Source organism: Trachurus japonicus, chromosome 2 (genome assembly GCF_045865225.1).
Source record: "Trachurus japonicus isolate A0001 chromosome 2, Traja_1.0".
Classification (NCBI taxonomy): Eukaryota; Metazoa; Chordata; class Actinopteri; order Carangiformes; family Carangidae; genus Trachurus; species Trachurus japonicus.
This window is the reverse complement of record NC_140908.1, coordinates 9686600-9701570: the sequence shown is the minus strand read 5'-3', so window position 1 is coordinate 9701570 and position 14971 is coordinate 9686600. Positions and strand designations below refer to the sequence as shown.

General features: G+C 41.7%; 1 protein-coding gene across 6 annotated transcripts in view; it reads right to left on the bottom strand.

Annotated features, from left to right (window-relative positions):
• Positions 1–14971, bottom strand: part of LOC146990815 (beta-1,3-galactosyltransferase 1-like) — a 114048-nt gene that overhangs the window by 48267 nt on the left and 50810 nt on the right. For 5 of the 6 annotated variants that reach the window (XM_085799683.1, XM_085799711.1, XM_085799691.1 and 2 more), the window contains one exon: positions 10461–10518. The exons of the other annotated variant lie outside the window; for it this stretch is intronic. The gene's annotated coding sequence lies outside the window, so the exon portion shown is untranslated. The remainder of the gene's footprint in view (positions 1–10460; positions 10519–14971) is intronic. 6 annotated transcript variants of the gene reach the window in all.

Below are 14971 nucleotides of genomic sequence, written 5' to 3'. Positions count from 1 at the left end.
GTTAGTAGAGTATAAACCCAGTAGAGCTCTGAGATCTACTGACTCAGGTCAGATAGTGGAGCTCAGAGTTCAAACCAGACATGGTGAAGCAGCATTTAGCTGTGATGCTGCACACAAGTGGAACAAACTACCAGCAGAACTGAAATCAGCCCCAACTGTAAGCACTTTTAAATCCAGGTTAAAAACATTTCTCTTTTCACGTGCCTATAGCTGAGAACTTAAAACTTTATCCATTTTCTTTTATTTTACTTTTATTTGCTCTTGCTTTTAACTCTGTTTTCAGTGTTTTGTTTGTTTTTATTCTTTATTCTTATTCTTATGCTTCTTTTTTTAATGTTTTGTCTTTATGTAAAGCACACTGAGTTGCCTTGGTATGAAATGCTATATATAAATAAAGATGCCTTGCCTTGCCTTGCCTTGCCTTGTCTTATCCCAGTGATGATGTCATCATGACACTGAGGTACAGTAGTGATGGTCATAAAGCCGCTCAGCTCAACACCTGTCAACAGGTTAAATGACGACCTCATCTGGATTTCCTGTCTGACGCCGCTGTGATCGATACCAGATCTGATCTGAGATCCTGCACGTCAGCAGCAGCAGCAGGTGAGGTCCTGTGGGGAAGCCGCTGCGCTTCATGTGTCAGCCCAGACAAATAAACCCGGGCTTGGATTAATCACCCTTTCATCCAACCTCGCACTTGTTTGAACCCAGACACACTTTATAAATCAACCCGTGCACGGACCGGAGAAAAGCTGAGATGCATCCCCCAGTGCCCCGGCTCCTCCTTTTCAAAGCGGTGAGGCGTTATTGTTCGAATCAGGACGCCGCCAATTGAAACCCCACCACAGTTTCATTTAATCTGACAAGTATAATCTTCTGAGATTGCCCTTTCCCGCTGTGATGTTTGGAAAGCTTATAAAAGACTCACTTCATTGATTTGAAGACACTTTAAGAGGCCTTATTGTTGTTCCCATGCCATAATCACAAATAGACCATTTGAAATGGAATAATGCCAAACAATGCCAGTCAGCAGGCGAGTCGACTGTGTAATAAAGGCCCTAATAGTTTTATCATTGCTTTGAAATTGCGGTCTTTGTGTGTGTGTGTGTGCGTGTTGCTGTCTTCCTGTCTGCAAATCTGCCAACAGTACAAACACAGCTCATTTAATGAAACCACAGAAGCTGTCATTGTTGAGGTGCTTTAAATTGAAAGGAGAGATGGAATCAATCTTCTATTTCCATTGTCAATCAAAGCCATTAAAGGGGATGTGCCACGTCCACGTATGATTTATTATAAGAACCATTTTGCCTAGAAAATGATTTTAAACATTTGTTAAAAGTCAAGATATGGCAGATTTTATTTCATTATCTTTGGAGAAAAAAAAAACTATCTCGCAAGCAGCAAGTCGCCATTCGGAGTGACGCCCCTGTCTGTGCAACAAAGGTGGTTTGTTTCATTACTCAGTGAAGACCAGGGTTATTATTATTGATAGATAAACGTAACAAAAGGATGAAAACTAGACATTTTCGTTGACTGAAACACAATAAAAAGCAAGGCTATATAAAAAAGCATTATCAACTCAAACTGTTTTGTGTCCAAAGTGACACATTCTTAACTCATTGAGTGCCGCGCTCCTTTCCAAAGTTTTAGTCAAGTGTACCGGCAAATTAGACCATATTTGACTTTTTATTTTAGAGCCATAGTGTATTCTATATTATTGCCACCAACACATACTGTAGCTCATTTGAAAGGTTTAACTTTATCCTTCAAATGGCCACAAACCGTTTGTTTCTACGTGCCTCCGTTCCTGAGAAAAGTCAAGCTAAACATGGCTGGGTTTCACCAAAATCCCTCCTTTTTTTCTAGAAAAGGAGATAGAGCGTCTTTTATGAAAGGTGCGCTGTTTGTGTCTGTCGCTCTTCAGACACTCGCATTTCTGGATCAAAGGGCTCGTGTAAGATAAATATACACAACAATTGTTGTTCTATTCACAAAACCACCATCGGGGGCGGGGGGGGCGCCACTAAACAACAATAACACAGACGCACCGTGCCGTGTCACAGCCTCTCGCCGCGGAACGTGAGGCTCTGCCGGCCACAGCGGCTCGCGAACACCGGTCCCGCCGGTGGTCGCGGTCCGTCTGTGGTACGGGTCGGTGGTGCCGGTCTGCTTTGGTCCAGAGACCATCAGATTTTACCGCGGGAGGACTTTGGGGAGGACACGGTGTTGCTCCAGATGAAGACCGGGCGGGACAGTGGGCTGAGAGCTTCCTGGTTCAGCTCCCAGCTGCTGCAGCCTCGCGGGTGAGAGCAGAGCAGCAGCGGAGCAGCTGCTGCATCTGCATGCAGAACTCCGTTTGCAGAAGCTGAGTTATGATAAAAACTTCCAGATCATGAGCTGTCATGTGACTTTGATCGTCATCTATTTCAGTTCTCCTCGTCGTAGAGTCCCCAAATTTACATATAATGTGTATTAAAGTGTCTATTTTCATAATTTAAAAAAAAAGCAAAAAACGAAAAATTTCGTTTTTGGCACTCAACGCATGGGAACGAAAAACGAGAAATTACGTGGTTGGCACTCAATGAGTTAAAATATTTGATGTTTTGTTGAGTTTAAAGATTATTTTTCCGATCTCTCCTCTGTATTGCAACAAACTTATGTGGGTTCAGTGACCTGCTGGGGCTTTTTAGTGTCATTCCTACTACTGTTGTCACACCGTGTTGGGCGATCAGCTATGGAGTTGCATCATGGGAAAGGTTTTAAAGAGGAACTATGCAAGATTTTCACCTTAATTAAACAGTTTCTCAGTAATTGTGATGGTTAAATGACTTGTTACAGGGAGAATGGAGGCTCTCTGACTTCCACCTAGCATCTCTTGGCCAAAAAAAAGGAACATGGACGGCTGTATGGCACTACGACACAAACACACCCCCATAATCTGTAATCTCTTGTTAACTTGTCTTGCACTCCGAAACTGTAGGGGGAGCTCTGTAGTAGGGATGTCACGATTACTTGTTTTCACAATTAATTGCGGTATTAAACGCCACAATTAATTAATCGTAAAGATTCCTAAATACCGTCACTTCCCAAATAAGATGATGTTGGAACCTTATCGGCAGATGTGCGCAAAAATAAAGGTGAATGCACCGATACTGGTCCATTTATTTAACGTAACATTGAATCGGTAGGAATTTAAATGTTAGTGTGTCATTTGTATTAAAAAAAAACACAAAATAAAACAAAAAATTATTAAAATAAATGTAAACATTTGGTATAGATGACAATTTATGACCTGAATATTTCAAACATTTCCCCTGGGGGGTTAATAATTGGTCATATATTCATAGATATTTTAAATATTTTGTGCAAACAATGAGTAATGTAATTATATTTTGACTATATTTGATTTTACACATTCATAGTGTTGTGAAATGAATTAGCCTAATGCATAATAATCGTGATAATCGTAATACCGTGATTATTTCTCTGACAATAATCGTACCAAGAAAATTTGTAATCGACATCCCTACTCTGTAGAGAAAAAAATCAAATTAGTGCTAAAGCGACCAGACTTGCATAGTTCCCCTTTAATTTGAAGCCAACTAAACCCTGTGGTTAAACACAGGCGACAGTGCTGCACCACTGATACAACAGATTTAATGTTTTTTCTTGTTTTAATCTGTCTGCTGGTGATTAGAGTGGGAATTCATTTTGTGACTCATGCTAACTTTTTGATTGTAGAATTCTGGATGCCTCTTGTTCACACACACACACAAACACACACACATCGTCTCCCCACTCATCAGCCCTTTACCTCCCACTGCACCAAAATGGATTTCCCCCTGAGGACAGCATTCAGGGTTTTTACGTTCCTAATGACTCTCAATAATTCAGCTGTGATTGATCATTGAAAAAAGAAAAATCCACTAATGAGTTACAACAACTGCGCCAAGACTGAAAACGTTCAACTCCGAGGCTTCCTCCTGACTGAATTAAGCATTGTGCTCTCTGATATCTCACCACACTGTCAGATAACTCACTGCCGTTTGCCGCGCTGCAGTTCACGCCGGGGGAAACCATGCGTGACAAACTGCAGCCCTCGTGTTTGCACTTCATTCTTGAGGCCGCGTGGGGCAAGGAGGGGGTAGCCTGGGAAAGACGTATGAGGCGGCGGTGTAATATATTCATAGGCATTAAAAAAAAAAAATGGAGAAAGCGGTCTTGAAACATGATGAAGCGCCTGCTGAGGTGTCTTTGATAAATTATGATGAAGCTATGCAAATAGCGCCTGCAGCTGGGGCTGGAGCGTGTACTGTTCAATTAGCCCGTCACTGTGGTGGTAGAATAACACCGACTCGAACTGGGTGAGCAATGAATCCATCTATTACTGAAATTCCTACTAATCTGATATGCAGCATTATGATGAAATCCAGGGTAATGTAGTGAGTGTGGAGCAGATCTAAACAAAAATACATTCAGATGATAGGAATATAATCTGAAACCGTTTTACATGAGCAGCTTGTTGACACACTTAATAACCTATAAAGCCCCGAGGCGACGCCTAAAACCTGAGCTATTACAAAACAACCTCCTAAAACCTGAGGCTTGTCAGAGAAAAACTTTATTCATCCCGTGAAGCTGATGAGTCATTGGTTCCACCTCTCTTGCAGATGTGTTTGTCTGACGCAGAACGACAAAGACACTCAGTTTTTCAGCTTTTATAATAAAAGGAAGTTAAATTATGTCATCATTTTTCACCCCTGGATCTGAATCTGTGTCACAGACTCACTTCACTAACACTACTAAAGGGTATTGTATTGGGTATAATTCATCACAGCGCCTCAGTGCAGTTTCTCCTTTTCACTAACTAGATAAGGGGAAATAAAAAAAGAGAAATCAAATCCTCTGACTTGTCAGAAAAATTATCTCAAGGGTTGATTGAATATTTTAAACGAATTCTATAAATGAAAGTGCCGGATAAAGTGCTGCAAAATGGACTTCCTTTTAACTGTTTCTCTCTCTCTGTGTATAGTATATATATATATAATATATATATTCATACAGAATTGGCTGTAACCTCCAGAGTCCTGATCTGGGAAGGAGTTCAAAGAAGCCTCAGAGATACAGACTGTTCCGCCCCAAGGCTCGTCAACACATCGCGTCCTTTTCACTAAATATTTCACCATGAAGTGTGTGCGCTCTGATTTTACATTCATTTAAAAAGTGCAACTTGTGGGGCATGAAAATTAAAGCCACCACTTTGTGGTTTATGTGATTAGATGCAGCTTTTCAAAATACACCACTGCAAAAGAAAAAAAAACGTAGTGCCTTCCACTGGAAATAGACGGATTTCTACACTCACTCAGAATTGGTTGTATTTCAATTAAGATATTACCAGTGAAAGATAATCTAATTTGAAGCTTTTTCTCATTGATGGGTTTTAAAACCAGGAATGGCTGTGTGAGGAGAGCTCTGGGAAGCGTGCCGCTCTACAGCTGGAGACACAATGTGTTTGGCTGCAGAGCTGCAGCAATTAAAAATGACATCATGTTAAAATACTCTTCAAGGCTTGAAAATGCAAATTATATGCAGAGTAGTAATATGATTCATGTATTAATTTGGCATGCCGAGTGGTGATTAGGTGAGTGGGAGTAAGCAGCTCGGCGGCGGCTAAACACACGGTGGTGGAAGAGGAGAAAGCTGCTACTTCCCTCGTTCACTCAGTCAGTCAGTCAGTCAGTCAGCGGGAGCGGTGACCTTTCCACACGCCCCCCCGCCTGTGGCACTAAGGAAGTGCGCATATGCAGGAGATTTGAACTTTAGCCTGCATGGGGCATGGGACATATGTATGCTAACTGTCTGTGTCTCTGTGGGCTGTTGCAAACACTGGCAGGTCACACACAGAGAGACACACACACACACACACAGAGGGAGGACAGAGAAGCAGGAAGCTACCTCTGCACATTCAGATCTTTTGGATGACCAACGATTCAAGAACTGTATGGGAAAGTTTTCTTTCCGTTACCTAGCGGCTGTCTTGTGGAATGGCCTTCCTTTAAACCTTAAAACTGTTAGCTCCTCCTACTTTTTTTAAAAATCTTCAATAAAAAAATGGTTAGCCAATCGATAAATTAAATCAAAAGAGCCGTGAAGCACCAGATTGTTTGTGTGTCTGCTTTATGTTTAGCTGTCTCTGTTTGGGACCTAATCTCTTGTTTTATCAATTTGATTTGTTCTTTCTCTTCAATGTTGTAGTCTATGTGCCTAGTGTCTCTCTCCCATGTTGTTAGTCCATGTGTTGTGTGCCTGTCTTCCTTGTTTTAAATCCTTGTGTACCGTCTACCATCAAATAAGACCACAATGGAAACAAGCCTTTGGGGTTTATTGTGTTTTTTATCCCTTTGAACACTTAATGTTGTTCAATAAAGTTTTCAATCAATCAAAAAAAAAAAAGACAACTGGTTCCGTTAAAATTCTGCCATTTCAAAAAATGTAATCAAATATTCAAGTAGGTTATAGATTTATAGTTACTACATCACACAAGTCAAATATCATCTTGGCATTTACAAAGTTGTGACTAATTGCCGATCGTTCTGTTGATCGCCAGTCATCAATATCATTGGCTGCTGGCACCAACTTAATAATTAGTGAGTACGGGTAAAAAAATGTTTTATTAGGTCAGAGTGACCTTTGAGCTCTGACCGACGAACTCCTATCAGTTCATTGTTGTCGTGTTAAATTTCTACATGTTCCCTTAAGGCTTTACTGACATGTTGCAGTCACACCGGGGCGGGATCAATGCAAGTTTGACTTCTGGCGACAAAAATCTAGAAATTCAGGCAAGACTTTACTCAGATAATGTCTGACAAATAGTGCAACTTTAGGGCTTGTGTGTCTCTGAAGACGCATGTTACAGTTTGGCACAGTAACCCCCATAAGCCACGATGTGAGTGGCCATAAACCTGCAGGCACTGACCGACCATTTACCAACGATGCAATGGAGTTGCATGATGGGAAATGCAGGCTTTAGCATTTTTTTGGAGCTTGACCCATTCAGTACTTGGGCCTTGGGGAGGATTTTCTATTCTCTGGTGTCTTGTTAGCCTCTTAAATATTCCAGTGCTCAGCTGTCGGACCATGTAATTTCCTTATTTATATGCATCTTCATGCCCTGATTATAAATATGTCTTTAAATGTATACAGTCTGTGTAAAAAATATAGAGATCAAAGCTTTTCTGGAAGAAAAAAAGGCCAATATCGCTCTGATTCTGTTCGGATTAGAGGTGAGATTAAACCGACATAAACCTGATGCATGATTAATGAGGAGGAAAAAATGACCCCGGGAAGGAAAAAGCTATTTAAATCCATTCCAAAAATTTAGTTGACCTAAAGACCCACTGAGGTATTAAAAATATTCATACACAGACTGGAGGCTTTACCAGATCCTATTACACTGCGATATACATACAGTCCTACATCTCTAGCCTGATTCAGGTCAAAGGTCCAAATGCCAAACGGACTCCTGAGTCCTGAAATCTTAAATCGTGAGCTTCTCTTAGTTTCGCATCATTCACATGTAACAGTATCACCCCAGGCACGAACACTAGAGAAAGAAGAACACAGCATATTAAAAGGTAAAAGGTTTGTGTCGGCCTCTAACCAACAACGTACGCCTCCACCAACCAGTCAGGCTGCAGGAAACAAGGTCACCCCCCCCCTCTCCTGCTCCTGATTTACAGCATGGAGGTGCCATTCTGCAGAATATGAAGTTGACCTTTGACCTTTAGGATACAAGCTGTGACCACGTCATGTCTTCATCCGAGGAGACATCAAGTTCTCATCAGCTCTTCTTCGACCCAGGAAGCAAAGATAAATCACCAGTACATTCTCCAATGCTGCTTTCATGAACTGTCCCTTTAAGGGTCAACTACTCAGAAATTGGACTTGTTTAGTCTTGTATACTCTTAATTTGATGCGTTAAGTTTATTAAATTGAATTTAAGATACCTAAACAGAGTGATGAATTTATCATTTGCCGTCCTGGAAGGCAACCATGAACATAAACAAGGCAGAAAAACTGTGATCGTTGAGTATTTCAACCTAACTCGAATGAATAACATGAGAATATAGAGCGAAGACCGTACGTCTATTCATTCAGCATCTTTCCTCCTTAACAGTTGCACATGCAAACATTACACACCGCCCTTTTCTAATGCTTTTCTCCTTCTCTCCGTCTTTTGTGCAGCACTTGAGCAGAATAAGAAATCTGCAGCTTTACAAACAAACAGGTCATGTCAAGTCTAGCCCCCACTGCTCTGAGCGCTTGTTCACTTCCCTGCTGCAGACGGTGACTGTTATGCCTGTGTGTCTATATGAAGGCAGTCAAAGAAGAAACGGTGTCTAAGTGAAAATGATTTGCATTCAAGTTCTTCCTCTTCATCGTCTTTTCAGTTGGCAGAGTAGTATCTAAACAGACTTTGCAGCCCCATTCATGAAACATCCACTCCCCTTTAGTTGAAACATAACTGTCAGAATCAATGAAGACGGTCAATAATCAACAAGGACACGCTGAAAATAAAGAACATTTATCTGGAATCTCCTACTATTCACAACAACCATTCAGAGACTTATTCAGTAGTTCAAAGAAGCTCATTTGGCGGTGTCTAGAGCCTCTCTCTGGTGTTGTCGTGGCTCTTCTCTTTCTCCATGACCTCTCTATGGATCTATGGTCTGTCTATGGATACTATGTCCTGTCCCACTCATAACACACACAATGCTGCCACAGCCATGCGTCACCATTTACGTATATAGTACTATATATAACCTTGGTACCTGGTAGAGCTCTACAGTACATGTCATACAGTACATTTTGAACAAACTGCGATTGCTCTGCTTCGCATAAAATGTCCAAAAATAAATGGTCAGATATGAACTGTGTTCAACTCTAAGACGAGTTCATTCAGAATAAACTTCTTATAGCAGGTTCTCATTCATTCCTGTAGCGTTTAAAGGGATAGTAGCATTTTTTTAAAGTGGGGTTGTATGATCTACAAATAGCCCCTAAGTACTTTAATTGCAGTAGAAGACTCTCTACACTCCTCCCGTTAGCAACGCCAGCCCATAGCCCTGCCCAGAGATTTACAACATACAGTGTTGTGAACAGACCCAAAGAAACGGCCTATTTTCGCAGCCTAAAAGAGGTTTTACCTGAAAAAAAAAACATAGTTCCATTGTTCGCTATAATATAATTTTTTCCAGCCCTTCAAAGTGCAGGAAAAACACAGTTTTTAGTTGGACCTAACCAACTCACGTATCCCTCCGCTCAGGTTTAGTGCCCGCCGATCAGCAGTTGGTTAGCTCCAAATAAAAACTGCGTTTTTCCTGCACTTTGAGGGGCTGGAAAAAATCATATTATAGCGAACAATGGAACTGTGTGGTTTTTTTTTTTAGGTAAAACCTCTATATGGGCTGGCGTTGCTAACGGGAGGAGTGCAGAGAGTCCTCTACTGCAATTAAAGTACTTAGGGGCTATTTGTAGATCATACAACCCCACTTTAAAAAAATGCTACTATCCCTTTAAGTGTGTTAAAACTGTTGAAGCTCAGCACCCACAGAATCATTTTTTTCACATGATGATCACATGGGTTTTGCATAATGATTGGAGGATCTGTCTAAAGGCTATATCCCTTTTTAATTGACAGATCGGTGGATTGTCGAGTTCGGTCCCACTGCATTTGCTTGGTAATATAGTTAATTTCCATTGTACATGTCATACACTGTGAATAAAGCAGCATTATTTCAGTTTAACATAATTCTCACGTTTCCTTGTTGGAGTTTAATATAGTAGTTTCGTTAGTTCGTTCAACGGTGTAACTTAAAACAACCTCCTAAAAACCTACGTATTGCCAGGAGCAGGAGCGGCAATCTCATCCATTTAAAATTCAGTCAATAACACAGCTGTATACAAGAAGAAGCCGCCGCCCACGGACCAGAAACTACATCCTCAACTGCTCCATTACAACTAGTTGAATATGAAACCACATGTATAATAGAAAAGACAACTGCACAGGAAATATTGCTCAACAGCACGTGGAGACAGAACAGACCTGAGAAAGGAGGTGACGCGCAGCTGCACCACCGTCACCGTGCGCCATATTTTCTCTTCAATAATTAATCTGGTAATTCCCTTTGATGACAAAGGGAACACGGGAGTCTTAAATGCATGCAGGGCTTCATTAAACAGCAAGATTGAAGCAGTGAACCTCAGAGGCAACAATAACTTTTTACTCAAGGTTTCAGTTTCAGCTCCCGTCTGCAGAGGAGGCTCGGTGAAATAAAGGACCGCCGCGTCGAGCTGTTACCAAAGGCCTTTTAAAAGCAGAAATAGGCTACATCCCTGACTGAGCAGAGGTTTGACAAATAGACAGGAAGCTGAGGTCAGTGTAGCATACAGTACCGTACCTGACACAGCTGGCTCTCGTCCAACGCAATATGGGCTCCGTCTCTTCATACCATCTCTCTGAAAGAAAAAAAACACACACAGGGAGAGAGCCGGGTCAGGAAAAGTGATATGAGACTTCAAAAAAGAAAGGATATTGGAAAAGGGAAGAGAGGAGATTAGATGATATTGTGAAGATGTAGGAGGTGTGTGTGTGTGTGTGTGGCTTTAAGACTTTTAACTTCTTTTTGTTGAGGCTCGTGGCGAATCCATAAAAAGCATCTCGTTAACATGAATAAATGAATCCTGCTTTAGTTCAGTTGAAAGTTGAACCCATTCTATCAGAAAATAAAGCAAAGAATCTGTATTGTGTGTCTTCGAAAAGCACACACACACACAGGCACAGACACACACACACCGCATCCTTCATACAAACTGCATAAAGGCTCAGCTCGACCCAAATGTATCTCGACACGGACCATGGGGGAAGTTTTAAGGGTAAACCAGCCCCACAACTCATCAGTATGCTGCCACAGCCGCCACCGCCGCCGCCACCGCCGCCGCCGCCGCCACTGCTATCTCCTAACTACGGCAACAAACAGACGCAGAAGGTGGAGGGATCTATTGATGTATGCTCTTTCATGAGAACTTATCATTCAAGGCCCACTTACGCCCAGAAAAGGTCAAATGAAATTCTCTCATATCAAATTGAGTTTCTTTTTTTTTTCCCTCCTTCTCCCTCTTGATTAATAAGCTTCCGTGGCGGCGACACACACACACACACGCCGAATTTTAAAAACAGGCTCAGGTTTCCGTTTACCTTGAGGAAGGCACGGAGCTCAGATAAGACAAGTCTAATTAAAAAATATTTCCAAAGAAAAAAATATTTCAATTAAAGGCCTGATTTGTATGCTGGTGTTTATGTCTAGGTCACAGAGTGAGTGATGTCACTCTGAGGTCATGATGTGAGGGAAAACAAGACCAAGGCCACACTAGTAGACCACATGGCAGAGACTACTTCCTGGATTCCACAGTGGGTGAGTTTTATGCCTTTCTATTAAAGGGATAGTTCAACATTTTGCCAAATTCGCCCATTGCCATGATCCCTACAGTATAGTCATAGCAGTGGGTTTGTTACCTTTAATTGTTGGTGCAAGCTGTTTTTATAATGGCGGAGCAGAGCCGTGAGCTGCTCAGAGCTACGCTACAGAGGCTAATGGGATTTCTTGGTTTCCCTCATCAAACACATCAAATACACAATCCAACAACTCCAAAACGCTCTGGTGGACAAGTTGTGACCTGCACATTCACCACGCTATGAGATAATAATAGAACGTTATTGTTTTCGAGGCAAATGCAGAGACTGCTTGATGAAAAACTGCCCCCGACGGGAACGCCCATCAGCGGTTTTGCATGAATTTACCTCTAAAACAACTCTGTCTCTTAACGTTCTGTTATTATCTCATAGCGTGGTGAATGTGCAGGTCACAACTTGTCCACCAGAGCGTTTTGGAGTTGTTGGATTGTGTATTTGATGAGTTTGATGAGGGAAACCAAGAAATCAGCTGTTCTAAAAACAGCTTGCACCGACAATTAAAGGTAAAGAACCTACTGCTAAAACTATAGGGATTATGGCAATGGGCCAATTTGCCAAAATGTTGAACTATCCCTTTAAAGTTTGCATCAATCATAATGGGAATCCAATCCATCCAATTATTGATCAATCTGAAGACTATTTTGTGGGTTGAGTATGAGTCTAAGTATAAGAGCTCAGGCTGACCACATCAAATGTTGTTTTGTCCGACCAGCCACCTGAAAGCAGAAGGTATTTAGTGTGCAGTGCAGGGCCGTAAAATGGAGAACAGCTGGAACAACATAGACGGATCATTTCAGCTCTAGTGGAGCTGTTGTGATGTTTGTGGTCTGATTATTTGGACCCGGCCGCCGTGAGAGAGAGAAGACAGCGCCAGTGAGCAGACGGAGAGAGAAATACAAGCACAGACTATGATGGTGTTTCTATCACGCTGCCATCGAGGTTAACACAGAGAGAGGGAGAGCGAAGAGCGAACCCCCCCCCCCCCCACCCCTGTCAAAACCAGGATGGAGCCCTGTCACCACTTCTGCTAACAGCCAAGAGAGCAGTGCGAACTGGGTAATTGGGAAGAACTTCCTGCCCCCTCGGCCTTGAGTGGCGTGCCTCGGGGCCGCGGCGTGAAGTCAGCTACCTGATCCCAGCTCAGATATACTGAGCTGTCAGTGCGGCTCTGGAGTAATTACAGGCCTCCATTAACAACCCGCTCACACACACACACACACACACACTACAGAAGGACGATGTTGCATGCACTCACCAGAAGAGAAAGATTAAAAAAAAACACACACATGGAGCAGTGTTAGAGCCCACACACACACACTACACACATATACACTTCCAGGAGGCAGCTGATGAGCAATCACCTTGTAAATTGCCTGACGATACAGATGCAGAGAAATACTTATTAGTGCATTAAAACCCACTCCGGTGGCCTAGAAGCTCTTTTTCTCATACATTACCTCTGTCTGCTGAAACATGCCTCTGTTCCTAATTATCATAATATTTCTGACTGAAAAAAAAGAAAGAAAGAAAGAAAGAAAGAAAGAAAGAAAGAAAGAAAGAAAGAAAGAAAGAAAGAAACGGTGCCATTTGGAAAGCATTACGCATCACACGCTCCACCCCTCCCTCCCTCTGCTGTCACTGTGCTAATCAGCATAATATGAATTATTGCTATCATTACAGTGGGTGGCCGAGAAATAACAATGGGTCTTAATTATTCAACAACGAGGAATAATAAAAGGGAACTCAAATGCACCTTTAGTTTGTGATGCCAACAATCATTAGAGTTGGTATCTCTCTCTCTCTCCTCTGGGAGTCGATCCAGGCTCCGTTTGTAGGAATCTTTTCTAAAACGTGTGATGAGTGATGAGCTTGTTTTTTCCCCGTTTCTGAACTCGCTGCAGAAAACAGCCCATAAAAACACCCCACTTATAATTTCTGGTGTGTGATTGTTATTGTTGTGGTGCTCCATTAAAACAATGACTCACAGGACAATTTGGCTTTTCAATTCGTGTCCTGCTCTCACTTCTGAAGTTAATCTAGGTGAGATCATTAAAAACCTTTTGATTTCGATGGGAATACAACTTGCTGGGAAACCAAACCGATAGGTTGTGTGTGTTTATCCACCAATGATAAACAACATTATGATCATATAACAAAGTCCTTATTATAAAACAGATGTACAACTGTTGTGGTTCCCAGTCTTTTTCGAATCATCGAGCCCATAACCACAACACAGAGTCCGACCGCTGCCGCCATAAAGGTTGAAGTCAGCTAAAATGGTAAACGATTAATAAAACCATCAAAAAAGCTATGCATAAAATCCATTGATATTTTTATGAATTGACATAAGTCCCTTTAATATTTCTTTGTGAACATTTTTTTGAAAAAGTATAATTGTTTGGGAATTATGAGAGTTAAAGTATCGACATGTTCAGGTAAAATGGGCCAAGAAAGAACAACAGTAATTTCAGTAGGCATCATTTTAATTTGAACAATAAATTGACACTGCTACTAAACTACTAAACTAACTAAGCATTTTAAAATGAACTGATCATGTTGTATTGTAGCTATGCTCTTTGTAAACTGACTATGTTGTATGCTCTTTGGGGTCCTTTGTGCTGTGTGTGCATCAATTTTTTGTCTCACAGGGATGAGATCAATGTTCTGTTTTGCCGCGGGTGTTATCTTTATTATCAGTGTTGTGCCAATCGATCGGTACGACTGCGGAGAGCTTGCAGATTCCAAGATGAGACTAGTTGAATAGTCTTTAGCATGCTAAGGTTCACTAATTGTGTAAAAGTGCAGCTGAGGCTGATGGGTTCAACAGGTACTCATCATAAACCAAAGAAACAAAGCGTAGGAAGAGTGAACAACAACTCACGATGAAAAAGCAAAATGAAAAATGTAATTACTGTACAGCAGCTGATTCACAACTTCAACATCCTTTCACCTTTAACACTCCAGCAGACTGTTTCCAACGATCTCTCGTTCTCAGTTCGAAACTATAGAATCTACATGAATTACATCGGGGTATCATAATTACAGGGAGGACAAGGTCAAACTCATTACAGCAGACTTTCCTTGAGAGATAAAGGCTTTAGCTGAATCTACAAATCCTCGAGCACTGCAGGGTTCCTCTGACCTTTCACAACGACTTGCCAATCAAATTTCAGGCCGAGTTAATGGAGACGTGGTGATTACAGCAGAGCAGACGGGACTCTGAGCCATAAAGTGCCATCCTTCAAAAGAAAATTAAGTCAAACAATGAGAGGATACGGCCGAGCAGAGACGACAACGTGCACGTACAGTAATAGAGAGAATAAAGAGGTGATTTCACTGAGGTTTTCATGCTTCACTATCACTTTCTCTCTGTTAACGATCCGCTGGCCGACAGACCGCCGACGTTTGTCCCGCCGTCCTATTGACACGCGGGCAGCC